Consider the following 15658-nt stretch of genomic DNA (forward strand, 5'->3'; position numbering starts at 1 on the left):
TTTCCAACATCTTCTTGTGCAGTTCCACTAAAATATATGGTATCTTCAAAGAAGATCCCTGTTTGCACAAGTAGATATAATTACGTATGGCATCAAATCAGTGGCAAAACAATTGCTCGTTCCAGCCATTGTAATAAATTAAGATGCAAAACTATATCATTACTTGTGTCATCACAATTCCAGTGCTTCATTACAGCATCGGGAGTTGATTTTTGATTTTCTTCCGCTTGTTCTTCCCCTTCATCACTTGGTTCAATAACAGACAAGCTTCGCCTTCAATGTAAGATTTGGCATGTCAATTAGGGAGCAAAAGTATAGTACTAAACTTAATTTTCTGATGAAAGTGGCAAAATATAGGCCAACAGTTGTGAAATATTCTTATCTTACCTCAATGGGATATTACGGTGCACATACAGATTGGAAGTCTTGTCTCCATTTGTGCAGTTCACTAAAATCAAGCAACATTATCGTACAAGTAGCACAACATATGAAAGCACACTGCAGAATCATGTGAAAGAAGGCTAGTCCTGACCTCTCATGATGCAGAATTCAAACAACTCACAAGAAGAAGATCTGAACCGAATTCGCCTTAACGGATAGGAAGTAAGATCTCCTCTTGTGCAGTTCCACTAAGATTAAGCAATCAAGCAACATTGTCGGTGTGACATTTTGGTTGAACTGCACAAAACACTCTTAAAACAAAAGTGTTTTGTGCAGTGCAACAAAAGGTCATAATGGCAACGAGGTGAAGTAGATAACCCTGTTTACACAGATGTGCAAAGGAAACAATTAGTGGTCAATAACGGTGGATGACACAGAAGCCAACAAAAGAAGCATCTACCTTATCTAAATGGGGAAGAAAGCAAGACAGTAGCATTTCTCAAACGGTGGCATTTGGTACTAAAGAAAGAAGACCCCGAGGGAGTATTTTTGGGACTTTTTCCAACAGTTGCCCCTGCCACGCATCGCACCTTGTTTCTATTAGTTCATTACTAGGGGTAACGTGGTCTTTTATCATGTCATTTAATAACCTCTAGTCCATGTTTAGTCCCTGGAACCAAGCAGGTAGGGACTAGGGAGTTTTTAACCAAACATGGCCATAGATTAACAACAGCTAATGAGTTGCACGGGACAGTGGATGCACCAGCACCATGTGTATCTACCAATGTACTGTGGTCATGCACAGTCTGTTGCGACAAAGAACAAACAACCAAGGAGCATATTTGTGTTGGTCCCAGTTTTGTTATCTTTAGACACCTTTCCCTATGTGAGCGCAGCAAATCTAGTCCTGCTCAAACTCTACAGCCTTGTCCCTTCCTTTCCTTTTTGAACTAGTACTTTTGCCCCTTCATTTCCTCTTTGAACCACGTCCTAGATTTATGCGATACAACTTTCCCCACTACTTTCCCCCATTCCTTTCCTCTTTGAACCATGTCCTAATTCATGCTATACAACTTTCCGCCTTCATTTCCTCTTTGAACCACGTCCTAAATTCATGCTATATACAACTTTTCCCACTACTTTCCCCCACTCCTTTCCTCTTTGAACCACGTCCTAGATTCATGGTATACATGCAGCTAGAGCAATACATGTGGAGTAAGTAAAATATACCTTAAGGTTCTCGGGGCATGGTTCGGTGGGCGACGGGACGGCGGCGAAGAAGAAGGGGTCGGAGGCCCTCCCGCACCGCCGCTGGGTGGAAAGTGAACAACAGTGCCGGTAGTGGATTCCCTGCCTCGCCGACGGCGACATCATTAAGCCTCCTTCCCTTCCCGGCGGACGGATCCTACCGACTCTTTGAGCAGTAGTGAGGAGAGAGAGAGGCCAACGAAGTCTTGTTTAGATCTGGAGAGGGCGAGAGAGTGTGAAGAGAGCAACTACAAGCGCTGAGGCTCCAATGGAAGAGGGCGAGAGAATGTGAAGAGAGCAAATACAAGCGCTGAGGCTCCAGCGTGTATATATATACTGGAGAGATAGTGTGAAGCATGCAAACCCTAGAAAACATTTTGACCAGTCAAAGAATCCTCCTGGCAAAATTTATGCTCAAGTGTAGTTATTGAACCCGAGACCTCAAGTTTGATGAGCGAACAGGCTAACTAGCTACACAACCCTCCCGTTATGTTCAACGAGAGGAAATTAACCTTTTATACATTCCTGCATTCGTGTGACAGGCATGCCATGTTTTTTTTGTGTGTGTGTGTGTGGGAGTCATTAGGATTTCAATCATAATAGTGTCATGTGGCTTTGGTGGTAAGACTATCCACAGTGGTGCAGAAATAATGCAGCCTTAGTCACCTTACCTCTCACCACGTAGTACATTAGGTCCCACCAGTCAGAGGGTGAAACAAACAAATTAATAAGAAAAATTAAAAGCGCCAGCGGTGTATCTTAGTACCTCACACATCGCTAGTACTCGGGAACACTGTCCAATTGATCCCTCTATTCGCTCACGTACTATTTTAAGTGAATCCTTATTATAACATGCACACAAATTTTGGGCACTTGTATTCGACTTAAGTCAGTGTGCCACCATATCTCGTATACTTACTACTCCCTCCGTCTAGGTGTAATAAGTCACGTTAGAAGGTGCAACGGGACCAAGGTCTGTGCGTGTGCGTGTGTGTGTTTAACAGCACGTGTGTGTTAGAGAGTGCGACAAATCGACCTACTCCTATAGAGATATGGTGTATAGTGTACGATTTTAGCCACGAGAGTCGTTGCATCCTCTCGTTTCCAGGCGTGTCCGGTAGGGACATGCGGACAACTGCCAGACCCGCTCCTGACCAGCCTGGCCCACCCAAAGCCCCTCCATCGCCCGCGCGCGCTTCCTGCCCGAAACAGTCAGCGCCGCTCCAAAGAATGGTGCCGCATTCATGCCCGGGCAGAGCGGACGCGACCTCTCACTGGTGCAAGAGTGATGGTTGCTTCGCCCGTCCAACTTACTGCTAGGTCTATGTGATTTGACGGCTCATTGGTCTTTATTACTGAGGTGGTAGGACTGCTCGATGTCCCACGCTTTCGGTGAAAGGAGGTAGTAGATTACAATTTTCTCCATTCTTACAGCGGAGGAGTGCAAGAGCAGTGAAAACACGCAGGCTCAGTGATTACATGGCCCACCTCACACTATCACTGTGCGACACCTAACTCTTTACATAGTACTCCCTCCGTTCCTAAATATTACTAGATGAGTCCCCGCTCGTTGCCGCGGAACAGAGGTATATCTCTCTGCGCAAAATTATCGATTTCATAGAACTAAAAAAAATCTATAACCGCATGACAAATGTGGTAGCCAAACTAAATAAACTCCCATCATCATTTAGATCATCCCACGTAAGGAAAAAAGATCAGCCAACTCCTACTTCATAATGGGATTATATTTTTCTTTTTGACATGTTAATGGGACTTAAAAGCTCACTTACATGCATGCTACTGGTGCATGCTTGCATGCAGACATGTTGATGTGATTTAAAACCCACTCACATGCATGTGCCACGGTATTTCTGCATGCTTGTATGTGGCTTAGTGCGGAGCCTCTCAACGTCTAGATCAGATGACTATTATGACTGATTTACTTCATCTAACGGCTACGTCAATTTTGATGATGTGGCTCAAGGAGAGGATAGAGAATTCCTAGTAGTGGGGGCTAGCTATTACTAGTAGATAAGTCTTTGTAGAGATTCCACTAGGTGAACTACATACGGAACAAAATGAATGAATCTACACTTAAAATGCATCTATATACATCCGCATATGGTTAATGGTGAAATCTCTACAAAGACTTATATTTAGGAACGGAAGAAGTACTAGTATAGTACTAGTACCTACTGTAATTTATCAGCGAGATAAATTTGTACAATGCTATGAAGCTTCCAGCTCCTGTTACATGTATCTTGCGTCCAAGGTTGCCTGTTGCAACATTTCATCAAATACAAAGGAGACTAACATGGATGCTATTGCATCTCAATGATTGACATATCATAGCAAATATGTACTCCCTCCGTTCCAAAATAAGTGTCTCAACTTTGTGCAAACTTTAGTACAAAGTTGTACTACTAGTAAAGTTGACACTTATTTTGGAACAGAGGCAACTAAAGAAAAAAACGATCCATGCAGTCCCTAGCCCTTGAACCATGAACCCTGACCAGGCTTCAATTTACTGGCAACATTCGAGCTTCCTAATAAATGAAGTTTGCAACCTTTTGACCATCGGATCATTTTGTGCAGTTTCACCAAAATCGAGATGAGCATTCCTATGGCAAAGAAATTGAAGAAGCGTGATTAGAATAAGATTACTAGGACTAGTTGATGAGACATAAACTCATCACAAATATAGTACGTAGAAGCCAGTAGAGGTATCAGGTATGTGCGGGGCAAAGAAGTAGAGAAATATCCACAGGGCGTGATGTGGGCAGATGGAGCAGTGGTGCAAGCCAGCTGTAAAGGGAGTTGTACCTAAGGGACGTAGCTCAACCTTGAGGAGGGCGGCGGGGGGCGGCAACTGCCCACGTCGCGGCAGTGAGCAAGGGACGAAGGCAACCTCACTGGCTTTGTGAGAGAGAACGACGGGGACCCCTGATCGGGACGTGCCGACAGTGGGTTTTCACCGTCGGCGACGGGCACCGCATCTACACTAAACATCCACCCGTTCCCCAAGCGGACGCGATCCAACGGGATGTTAGAGATGTGGCCACAATCGTTTTGTGCGAGAGAGTGTGAAGAGAGCAACCCCAGCAAGCAACTGTGTAGGTTGGCCCGTCCTGACTATGTATATAGTGGAGCGGTTTCCTTTTCTCTCCATATGAACCTATCATATTGCGTACGTGCCACTGAAGAAAAAAATATATTTATAAATGACGCGGCACCTACTACTCGTTCTCCTATAACCTTGCGCTTGGCATCTCCAAAATATTAACCTTACGATTGGCTCTTCACCTCTTCGGGAAGTCGAGCAATAATGTAGTGCAGTATATATCGTTCTGGCTATATGAGACCGAATGAATTGCTGCATGTCCATTTTTCTCCGTTTTGCGGGGTCGAGGGGCGAGGGAGAGTGCTACTACATACGGAGCAAAATGAGTGAATGTACACTCTAAAATACGTCTATATACATCAGTGTTTGGGGTATGTACTAGTAGTTCATATTGAAATCTACTAAAGGACATATATATTCCAAACAATATGATATAATCTCTATAACCAAGGTAGTAGGGACGAGGAGTAAACGGAGGGAGTAGTAAATTTTTCTCCTCATCCTGCGAGCCACCGCGTGCATGGGCGAGGGAGGAGCAAGCTTCACCTCATCCCGCGAGCCACCGCGCTCGTGGGCGGGGGAGACGGCATACTAAGCAAGCTTCTCCTCGTTCTGTGAGTTGACGGGACACATCAAAAGTACTCCAGTGTATAGAGCCTTGTCTCTAAGGTAGGCCCCACATGGTTTGCCTCTTTTTTTAATTTAACATAAGGCGTCAAGTCGCAATTTGTTTGTTCACCCGTGGTAGACGATCCTCCCTCCACCAAGTGGACAACTAGTACACGTGCCAAATTACCACATGGGCTGCCTTTTTCGTACAGAAATGAGCTCCACCGTGTACCCGCGCGGGTGTGGTTGGGAAAGAGATGGGAGTACGTGCGCCGTGCATGCACCTCTTCTCTTCGTGCACACCCCCACCTACATGGGTGTGTGTGAGAGATACAAACCGCATTCGTGAGTGTTTTTTGTTTTGTGGTGGGGGGTGGGGTGGGGTGGGGGGTTGATTTCGTGAATTATTTGAGGGAATATGTGTCGATGACATCTCAAACAAAATTTTGCATGCAATGTGTGTGAAGTGGAGGCCTATCCATATCATACATAGAAGGTCGGGCAATCCTCGAGAAGAGAGGGAGGGGTCATAGCTATCGATAGAGTCGAAGAGAGGATCAAGTGGGTGGGTGCGAGACCGATGAAGAGAGCCATCGAAATTGTGTGTGTGTGTGCAAGTCAAAGATATAGGGCGACTGGCCTACCGGAACGTTAGAGGGCACATGTCAAGTTTGTGTGCGGCAGGGAGACATGACTAGAGCACTTGATGTATCAGTGTGTGTGGGGGGGAGGGGGTGGGGGAATGGGTAGGTAGAGGCCTAACTATAGAGGTAGAACGACTCGTATATGTGTTGAGAAGGAGAGACCCAACTATGTCTTGAGGGAGATCGGTCGACATCCATACATAACTGAAGGACGGGAAATATGATGGGACAGAGAGAGAGAGAGGAGAGAGAGAGAGAGAGGGAGGAAGAGGGAAGGAGAGGGGTAGAGTGTGCTGGATGGGTGATGGAGTTGCTTCTTGGAGATGTTGGGAGAGGCCTACTAGACAAACTGAGGGTGGAACTGCAATGTTATCAATAAGAGTGGGGATGTGTTTCTGTGTGTGCCTGTGCGTGATAGATCTGTCGGGACACATCCATGGATGATGAAGGGGAACCATGTGTTTGGTAAGAAAACCTAACTAGATCAGTAGATTAATTGTTGTTTGTCGGAGGAAGGGAGAGACACAACTAATGAGGTAGATCGATCGATGTGTGGGTAAAAACGAGTTATAAGGACCTAGCTGGCTATATGTATAGTGAGAGATCGGTCGGTGTACGTCCATTTGTTAGAGGCAAATAAGGCCCAGCAAGATGGATAGAAAGAGAGAATGGAGCTAGGAGGTGGTGCGAGAGGCCCAACTACTAGCTAGATAGGGGGAGGAGTGTGTCGGTGTCAAAACCGGCGGATCTCGGGTAGGGGGTCCCGATCTGTGCGTCAAGGCTGATGGTAACAGGAAGTAAGGGACACAGATGTTTACCCGGGTTCGGGCCCTCTCGATGGAGGTAAAACCCTACTTCCCTATTGATTAATAATGATGATATGGGTAGTACAAGAGTAGATCTACCACGAGATCGTAGAGGCTAAACCCTAAGAGCTAGCCTATGATGGTATGATTGTAATTGTGATCGGCCTTCTAAGGACCGACCTCTCCGGTTTATATAGACACCGGAGAGGGCTAGGGTTTACATGGAGTCGGTTACAAGGAAGGAAATATAATATCCGGATCGCCAAGCTTGCCTCCCACGCAAAGGAGAGTCCCATCCGGACACGGGCTGAAGTCTTGAGACTTGTATCTTCACGCTTCAATAGTCCGGACGTTGTACATAGTCCAGCTGTCCGGATACCCCCTAATCCAGGACATCCTCAGTAGCCCCTGAACCAGGCTTCAGTGACGATGAGTCTGGCGTGCAGTATTGTCTTCGGCATTGCAAGGCGGGTTCCTCCTCCGAATACTCCAAAGTGGTTATCGAACACGTAGGCTTTGTCCGGATCTGCAAGATTATCTTCACATGGTATAGATCTAATTTGATGGCAACCTTCGAGCGTCGTGCCCTTGCATCGTAGCTTGGTCCAACGCGAACCGATGTTTCCTACCCCACAATGACTCGTGTTACGAGGCGGTTTTATTGGCACATCCCATCGAGGCAAAGATCGTGTCCCTTTTATTATGGGACTTTCCATCAATATGAGTGTGCGTGACCCCACGACGGCTGTTGGTATGTGTTTTTAGATAAGCCTCAAACGGTCACACCGGGGACTCTTGATATTCACCTTCTTTATAAAGGGGTCGAGACCTACGCCTCTTTTTTCACCTTCATCGCGCCTTCTCGCACCTCGAGTTCTAACACCCAAAACCTAAGCTCCACTCCTCCGGAATCCTCCAATATGTCCGGATCTGACCCTCAAGGCCGGTGGGTGCTTTTATGTCACGGCTCCCAGAGGCACAAAGTGGGTGGCTGCCCCCGAGTTTTGTTTGGGCCCTCCACCACAATTGGCGTCTTGGACAGACGTAGGAAGGAGTTGGGGGCCCGCTGGTGATATAGCAGTACTGCAGAATCACATCTAGGAGCTTCTTGCGAGGGACATGAATCTTGTCAGCATAATGCAAGTGATGTTAGTCCGGCGGATGTTGCCGTGCCAACGCCGGCCTCTCCGGATGTGGGAGTTCAATCCAGAGGGTCCGCAGGCTGTCAAGCACTTCTTCGGGTTGAATCTCAAAGAGATGTGCAAATTATTCTTCGGACGGAAAGTAATGTGTCCGGAATCCACCGAGGATGCGGGCCTAAGCTGTAATCGCCTAGATACCCAAGTAAGTAGCCTTGATATCGGACACCCCTTTTTTTATATTTATCATGACTATTTGTTCTGACAATCACCTGCGTCCAGGAATGGCTCAGTAAGGCGGAGAGAATCAGGTGTCCGGCACCGCTTCCCGAAGGTTCGCCTGCCCCAACCATGGCCAAGATGCTTGACCGGGTACTCAGCAGAATGCCTCAGAGAAAGATAAGGGAAGGGACGAAGAGACCGAGCCCCACATGCTACGCATCCGAACCGGGGGAATTGTTGCCTCCCCCAAGGAGGATAGTCGGGGAGGGGAGGCTAAAGCCTCCCCCCGTGCGGGAAGAAGAGGGCCGCCTCCGAAGACTTGGAGACGGAGACGCCTAAACCAGGGAAGAAGGTGTCACCAAGGGGCTCTGCCGCGACGGGCATCCTCACCGCGTTATGCCCACCAACGGGCCAGCCCTCCAATGAGCCGTAAGTCAACCATTAACTTGAAGGTATTGTATTTCTCCTGGATCAATAACCAGGATTCAACTTTTTGCAGTCCGGCTGGCAGCTCTTCTCAACAGGGATCATCTTCGGGGGACCTTCCTCCGGAGATGATGGAGAGCGAGACCCCACCCGCCTCTCCGATTCCTGACGCAGGCGACATCGAGGTGTCATCATGGAGGAGTCCATATCCGCCAAGGCCTGAGGCCAACACGTCAGCCGCCCTGAGTCCGGATGTACAGACGGGCTTACTGGAGCGAGCTGCACTCTCGGAGGAGCACCGCTCATTAATGAGTGTGGTGCTCAAGAAGATTTCATCCGCTACAAGCGGTTTGAATGAAGCATTTACGAGCCTTCTCAGAGGCTTTGAGGTATGTAATGGGGAATACACCATATAGATAGTAGCCCCTGAGACTCTGGTTGACTGCCCTAGGCAGCAAACGGAGGGTCATAAACCAATGATTTATGTTGTAAATATGTGCAGTTACCTGTGGGTCCGGCCGCTGGCCCGTCCATTGAAGTTGCCGAACTGACAAGGCAAATTGGTTCGGTTGATGCAGATATTACTCTGATGAATGAGCGGCTAGATAAATCACAAGGTATGTGTCCTGTCTTTCCATTGCATAGGAAAATATTAAGGTGGCACATAGTACTGTAATATGTTCGGACTGCAGATGGTGCTGCTGCCGTGGAGGCCCTGAGGGCGGAACTTGCTCTAGCCAAGGACTAGGCTCAGGTGAGCAATGCGGCTTCCCTAAAGGCAGCCAAGGAATTGAGAGCCAAACAGGCTGCTCATCGCCGAAGCGAGGAAAAGATAGCTGAAATGGCTATCGAGTTAAAAAATGCCGCTGACCGGTATGAGCTCCTGAAAAAGGAGCATGAGGATAAATCGGCTGACTTGAGCAAGGCACTTAATGCCACCAAGGAAATATGGACCGAGTTCAGAGATGCGCGGGAGGAGCTTCAACAGGCCGGTAAAATCACGGCTGGGGGCTCCTATTTGCTGCGGACGAAGTTCTTCGATCCGAAGTACGCTCCCCTGGATGGACGCTGGAGTTCGGCGGACGCCTACGCGGACCTGGCGACGAGTACGGCTGATGCTGTGGAGTTTTTCAAAGATTAGGGTGAGAAGGAGGTGGAGAAGCTTTTCTGGTCGCAGTTCAATGCTCCCACTCGCTCGCTGCCGTTAAGTGATAAGATGGCTGCTGTAGCAGAGCTTCAGAGGCTGTCCGGTCTTGCAATGCGGTCTGTAATAGACCATTTGTGGCCGAAGGGGCCTAAGCCGGACAATTACTTTGGTTTGGTGCAACAGTTCCTTGGGGCCGTGCCTCGGATCGATGCCATGAGGAGGTCAGCATGCATAGAGGGTGCACGGATGGCCCTTGCCCGCGTTAAAGCGTATTGGACGGATATGGATGCCACTATGATAGCATCTCAGGATCCGGTGGGGGGCCAATATCCGGCCGGGCACTACTTGGCGCAGGTCATAGAGGGTGCCCGCCTGATAGAGGCGCAGTACCCGAAGAATCTTCTATTTGAGTGATGATTGAAATCATTGTAAAAATAATGTTTATTTTGATTAGAAGGTTATATTTATAATGTTTGTCTAAATATATGATTATGTCCCCTGTGCGTCCGTTTATATATATGTGGGTAATCCGAAAGTTAGCAGTCATTGGCTTCTACCCCCACGCATACAATGCGGGGGTGTTTGCGAAAAAAATGTGCTTAATCACTCTTTATCCAACATCTTGGTCTGGCAAGGAGGTGATTGCACGTCGAACTAGCCAACCGGACTATATAGCTGTAACACTTTCGCTTAGCCCCGGGATTCTAACGTTGGGGCTACTATGTAGCCCCTGGTACCTTCACGTGCATCCGAATACGGACTCGTATGTACCTGGCTGGGAAATGGCCCTTCGTTAATGTGGAGGAATCCTAGAGATTTCGGTTGGTCGTCGAGTGGTTGACTAGTCTCTCGTTGTATCATGACAGTCAGTTTTCGGCTTTCTCTACTGAGGTGCTCATCCGGAATAACCAGGGCACAATCGCAGTAGTTCTCCTTTGGCCACCTTAGCCGATAATAACGGCACATAAGGCGGCAAACCTAGGAGCCGGGCAAACCCAACATTCGACCAAAGACATGATTCGGAGCTGATGCATATAAGGCCAGACTCGTGACGCCGAACACTCCTAAAGGTATTCATACTTTATAACAGATGATGGGCTCAAGAATGCCCATTCATTATAAACTCTGTATTTCCAGGTATGTGCATTAATCTGTTGTGGAGAAATGCCAAAAACGGCAATACCCTCTGTGGGTATGGAACCCATGGGATGGTTAAACAACAAGAGGCAATAGAAAAGGTTTACACAGGGGCTTAATCTAAAAAGAAACATGTTGAACGGGGCCCTGCTGCACGTCTGCGCCTTTGTCTCCGTTGTGTCGCATCCTGGAAGGGTATCGCACGAACGTTGTCTGCGGAAAAGGGAAACTCATAGAAGAGTGCAACGTAAGTATGCGATGGATAGTAAGAATGTAAAATGTTGGCCTGCCAATAAGGTTTAGCCAAGTGTGGGGCTTTATTATTAGCCCCTGGTATCCACTATAGGGTTACATAAATGGTGCCCTGGTTTGATATAGGCTGCCGGACTCGTCTAACCGTGTTCGTGGTCTTAACGACCCGTCATATTTTTGTTAGAGGCCGCTTATAGTCCGGCCGCTAGGGCCGTCGCGTATTCCTCTATGTGCAAAGAGCACTCTGTTATTCCGCTAATGGTGATGACGCCGCGTGGACCGGGCATCTTAATTGTAAGGTAGCCATAGTGCGGCAGTGCGTTGAAGCGGGTGAAGGCCGTTCTTCCCAGCAATGCTTGATGGCTGCTTTGGAAGGGTGCGATGATGAAGACTAGTTCTTCGCTTCTGGAGTTGCCTGGAGAGCCGAATGTTACCTCCAGTATGACAGAGCCCTTGTTGTAGGCTTCAACGCCCGGTATCACCCCTTCAAAGGTGGTGTCAATCTTGCTGATTCTGGATGGGTCTATCCCCATCCTGCGGACAGTGTCCTCATATATTAAATTGAGACTGCTGCCGCCGTCCATGAGGACATGAGTGAGATGGTATCCGTTGATTATAGGGTCAAGCACCAAGGCATTTGATCCTTCGCGCCGAATACTAGTTCGGCCGTCCAGGCGATCGAAAGTGATCGAACAAGACATCTAGTAGTTAGGTGTGGTACAATGGGCTCTATATCGCGCGCATCTTTATGGGCGCGTTCGTACCTTCCCAGGGATGTGTGAGTCGCGCGGATCTTGTTCACTGTTTTAACCTCTGGCTGGAATTTTTTCTGTCCCCCTGTGTTCGGCTGGCAAGGTTCATCCTCGTCTTCGCTTGGTGTTTCCCTTCCCTTGTGTTCGGCGTTTAGTTTGCCGGCCTGCTTGAAGACCCAACACTCTGTGTGCGTGTGGTTCGCCGGTTTGTCGGGGCTGCCATGAATTTGGCATAGTCTGTCCATAACTATGTTCAGAACGGACGGTCCCTCTTTACTGCCTTTAGATTGCTTTTTTTGCTGGTTAGGTCGAGGGCCCCTAAATCCGGCATTGGCCGTTGTGTTATCCGGGCTCTCTTCCTTGTTTTGGCATTTATTTTTATTACGTCGTGGCTTCCCGTTGCCATCCCTTATTTTGGGTGTGCTGGGGTTGCTGGTGCCTTTACGGGCTAGCCAGCTGTCTTCACCCACGCAAAAGCAGGTCATAAGGCTTGTTAGGGCTGCCATTGTCCTAGGCTTTTCTTGGCCGAGGTGTCTGGCGAGCCACTCGTCACGGATGCTATGTTTAAATGTCGCTAGGGCTTCGGCATCCGGACAATCAACAATTTGATTTTTCTTAGTGAGGAATTTGTTCCAAAGCGTGCGGGCGGACTCTCCGGGTTGTTGGACTATGTGACTTAAATCGTCAGCATCCGTAGGCCGGACATAAGTCCCTTGAAAATTTACCCTCAAAGCGTCCTGTAGTTCCTCCCAGCTCCCAATTGAATTTTCGGGGAGGCTTTTCAACCAGTGCCGAGCTGGTCCCTTCAGTTTGAGGGGAAGGTATTTGATTGCGTGGAGGTCATCCCCGCGAGCCATGTGTATGTGCAGGATAAAGTCCTCGATCCAGACCCCTGGGTCTGTCGTTCTGTCATATGCCTCTATGTTCACAGGTTTAAAGCCCTGTGGGAATTCATGGTCCCGTACTTCATCAGTGAAGCACAGGGGGTGAGCAGCCCCTCTGTATCTGGACGCGCTGTGGCATGCTATCAGCTGTTGTTGTGTTCGGTGTTTATTCCGAACTAGGGTCTGGTTGTCATAATTGTTTTGACGACCACAGTCCCCCATCGGGGTGTGTCCTTTAGATTCGTAAATGGACCTAGCTGCGCCATCTTTCTTATCCCGGTGCTCACGTAGATCGTGGGCATCTTCGGTAGTTGATTTATTGCGGTTATGAAGTGGTACTTCTGGTCTCCTGGTCGTGTTACTTTTTGGTGGGACGGACTCGTCGTTGAATTCTGGCAGTAGCTTACGTTTTGGGTAGCTCTTTGTGTGGCGATCGTCGCCATATCTTTCTTTAGTGTCTAGCACTTTATTCCATCTACGATTGAGCATTTCCTGTGCGGGCTGAAGCCGTTGCTTCTGCTTCTTCAGATTTCTCGTTGTGGCCATAAGCTTTCTGTGGAGGTTCTCTCGTTCCACGCTTTCTTCCAGAATGATGAATGCGGCATCGTCTGGACTATCTTCTTGTCCTTGGCCGGTATGATGAACTCGTCCCTCTGGATCGTTGTCTTCGGGCGTCTGCTCCAAACTGTGCTCGGCTTGACCTGGTTCGTCCTGCTCCATCGCTGGTCCTGCTTGGTCGTTATTGCCTTCAGGGTTGACCGGAGTATCCATTCTTCTAGCGCTCTTGCTGATATTTTTACTGTTGCTGGATTTGGAACGGCGTGTGCGCCGTTGCTTTGGTTTTTGCCCAGGGGTTTTATCTTCCAGATTGTCACCGTCATCTTCCTTGGGTGTATCCACCATGTATATGTTATGTGACGAGGCGGGAATCTGGTACCCCATAGATTCCTTCTCCTGCATCGTCATCCATACCGTCGATACCTTCGGAGTCAAAGTCAAGCACGTCGGTCAAATCATCAACCATGGCTATCAAGTGGGTGGTGGGTGGGTAACGAATTTCTTCGTCGACTGCTTCCCACTCAAGCCGGATATAGTTCGCCCCGGAATTCTCTGTCAAAGAGAGAAATTTAAATGAGTTTAGTATGTCCCCAAAGGGCGAATGCTGAAAGATGTCTGTGGCGGTGAACTCCATCACCGGAGCCCAACCAGGCTGAGCGGGCTCGGGGACGCGCATACTGGAACCTACAACCGGATATGAATCGGGGGTCCGAAGTCATAGGCTCCCTCAAAAGTGTGGCCTATGTCCAACTCTATCACCGATGAGGGTACGGCCTGCGGGGTGGGGTACAACCCTCCGTCCTTAGGCAATGCAACCTGCCTCGGATTTAGATCTGAGGCTTCTGCCGGGTTAGAATCCCGAGCATCGTCTGACAGCAGGTCAAAAGCCGTGCTTGTCGCGACTGTTCGGCGCTCCTGGCGCGATCTGCTCCAAGTGGCCAAGCGAATTGGCCCGCAGTGCAAAGCCACCAAACACGAGGATTTGTCTAGGGAGAAAAGTCTCTCCTTAGACAGTGTCGTTAATGATGATTGAAGGAGCCATCAAGCCTGACAGCAATGACATAGAGGAACTCTCAATGAAAGCACCAATGTCGGTGTCAAAACCAGCGGATCTCGGGTAGGGGGTCCCGATCTGTGCGTCAAGGCAGATGTTTACCCAGGTTCGGGCCCTCTCGATGGAGGTAAAACCCTACTTCCTGCTTGATTAATATTGATGATATGGTTAGTACAAGAGTAGATCTACCACGAGATCGTAGAGGCTAAACCCTAAGAGCTAGCCTATGATGGTATGATTGTAATTGTGATCGACCTTCTAAGGACTGACCTCTTCAGTTTATATAGACACTGGAGAGGGCTAGGGTTATGGAGTCAGTTACAAGGAAGGAAATATAATATCCGGATCGCCAAGCTTGCCTCCCATGCAAAAGAGTGTCCCATCCGGACACGGGCCGAAGTCTTGAGTCTTGTATCTTCACGCTTCAATAGTCCGGACGTTGTACACAGTCTGGCTATCCGGATACCCCCTAATCCAGGACTCCTTCAGAGTGTGCGGTTGTGAGGTCGATGAAAAGAGGGGTGAGAGTTTACACGTGTGTCTGACCATATGAGAGACACGAGGCAAGGACACATAAAGGAGGAGATTGAAGCTGTGTGTGTATGCTATAGGCAGGCATCGCTAGAGAGGTTTATCGATCAATGTGTGTCGGAAAGGAGTTGTGGAGACTCTGGGAGAACGACCTAAAGAAAAAATTGAATGTGCCCGGTGGATATAATGCCGAGGGAGGGGGAGGGCGAGGAGGGCATGTGCATGCATGAGAGAAAGTTAGTGGTAGCTACAAAGGTTAGAGGATTGTGTGGGTGTAAGAGACTAACAAAGATCATAATTTGATATGAAAGCGGATTCATATATTTGAATAGGAGATCATAGTGTTTAAATATTGCATGCATGAATATAGCGGTGATACACGTGCTATGCACATGTTATACCATAATGTGATAATGCATGGCATTTGCAACTCACAGCTAAATGCCAAACAATCTAAACCATACTATACATCAAACAATCTCACATTTTATTTGAATTTGTGATAATGTGCGGCGTTTGCAGCTTACAACTAAATATCGAGCAATCTAAACAATACTATATATTGAACATTCTAACATTTTATTTGAATTTGTGGTAATGTGTGGTGTTTGCAACTCACATTTAAATACTTGTAGGCGTAGGGGGCGGGGCACCATACATAATGTGATAAACACATTATACATATGAGACATGGTTGAGATTATGAAGATCTAGCTAGAGCTATAAATGTAATGTGATTTCAAATCA

This window comes from Triticum dicoccoides, chromosome 7B (assembly GCF_002162155.2).
Source record: "Triticum dicoccoides isolate Atlit2015 ecotype Zavitan chromosome 7B, WEW_v2.0, whole genome shotgun sequence".
Classification (NCBI taxonomy): Eukaryota; Viridiplantae; Streptophyta; class Magnoliopsida; order Poales; family Poaceae; genus Triticum; species Triticum dicoccoides.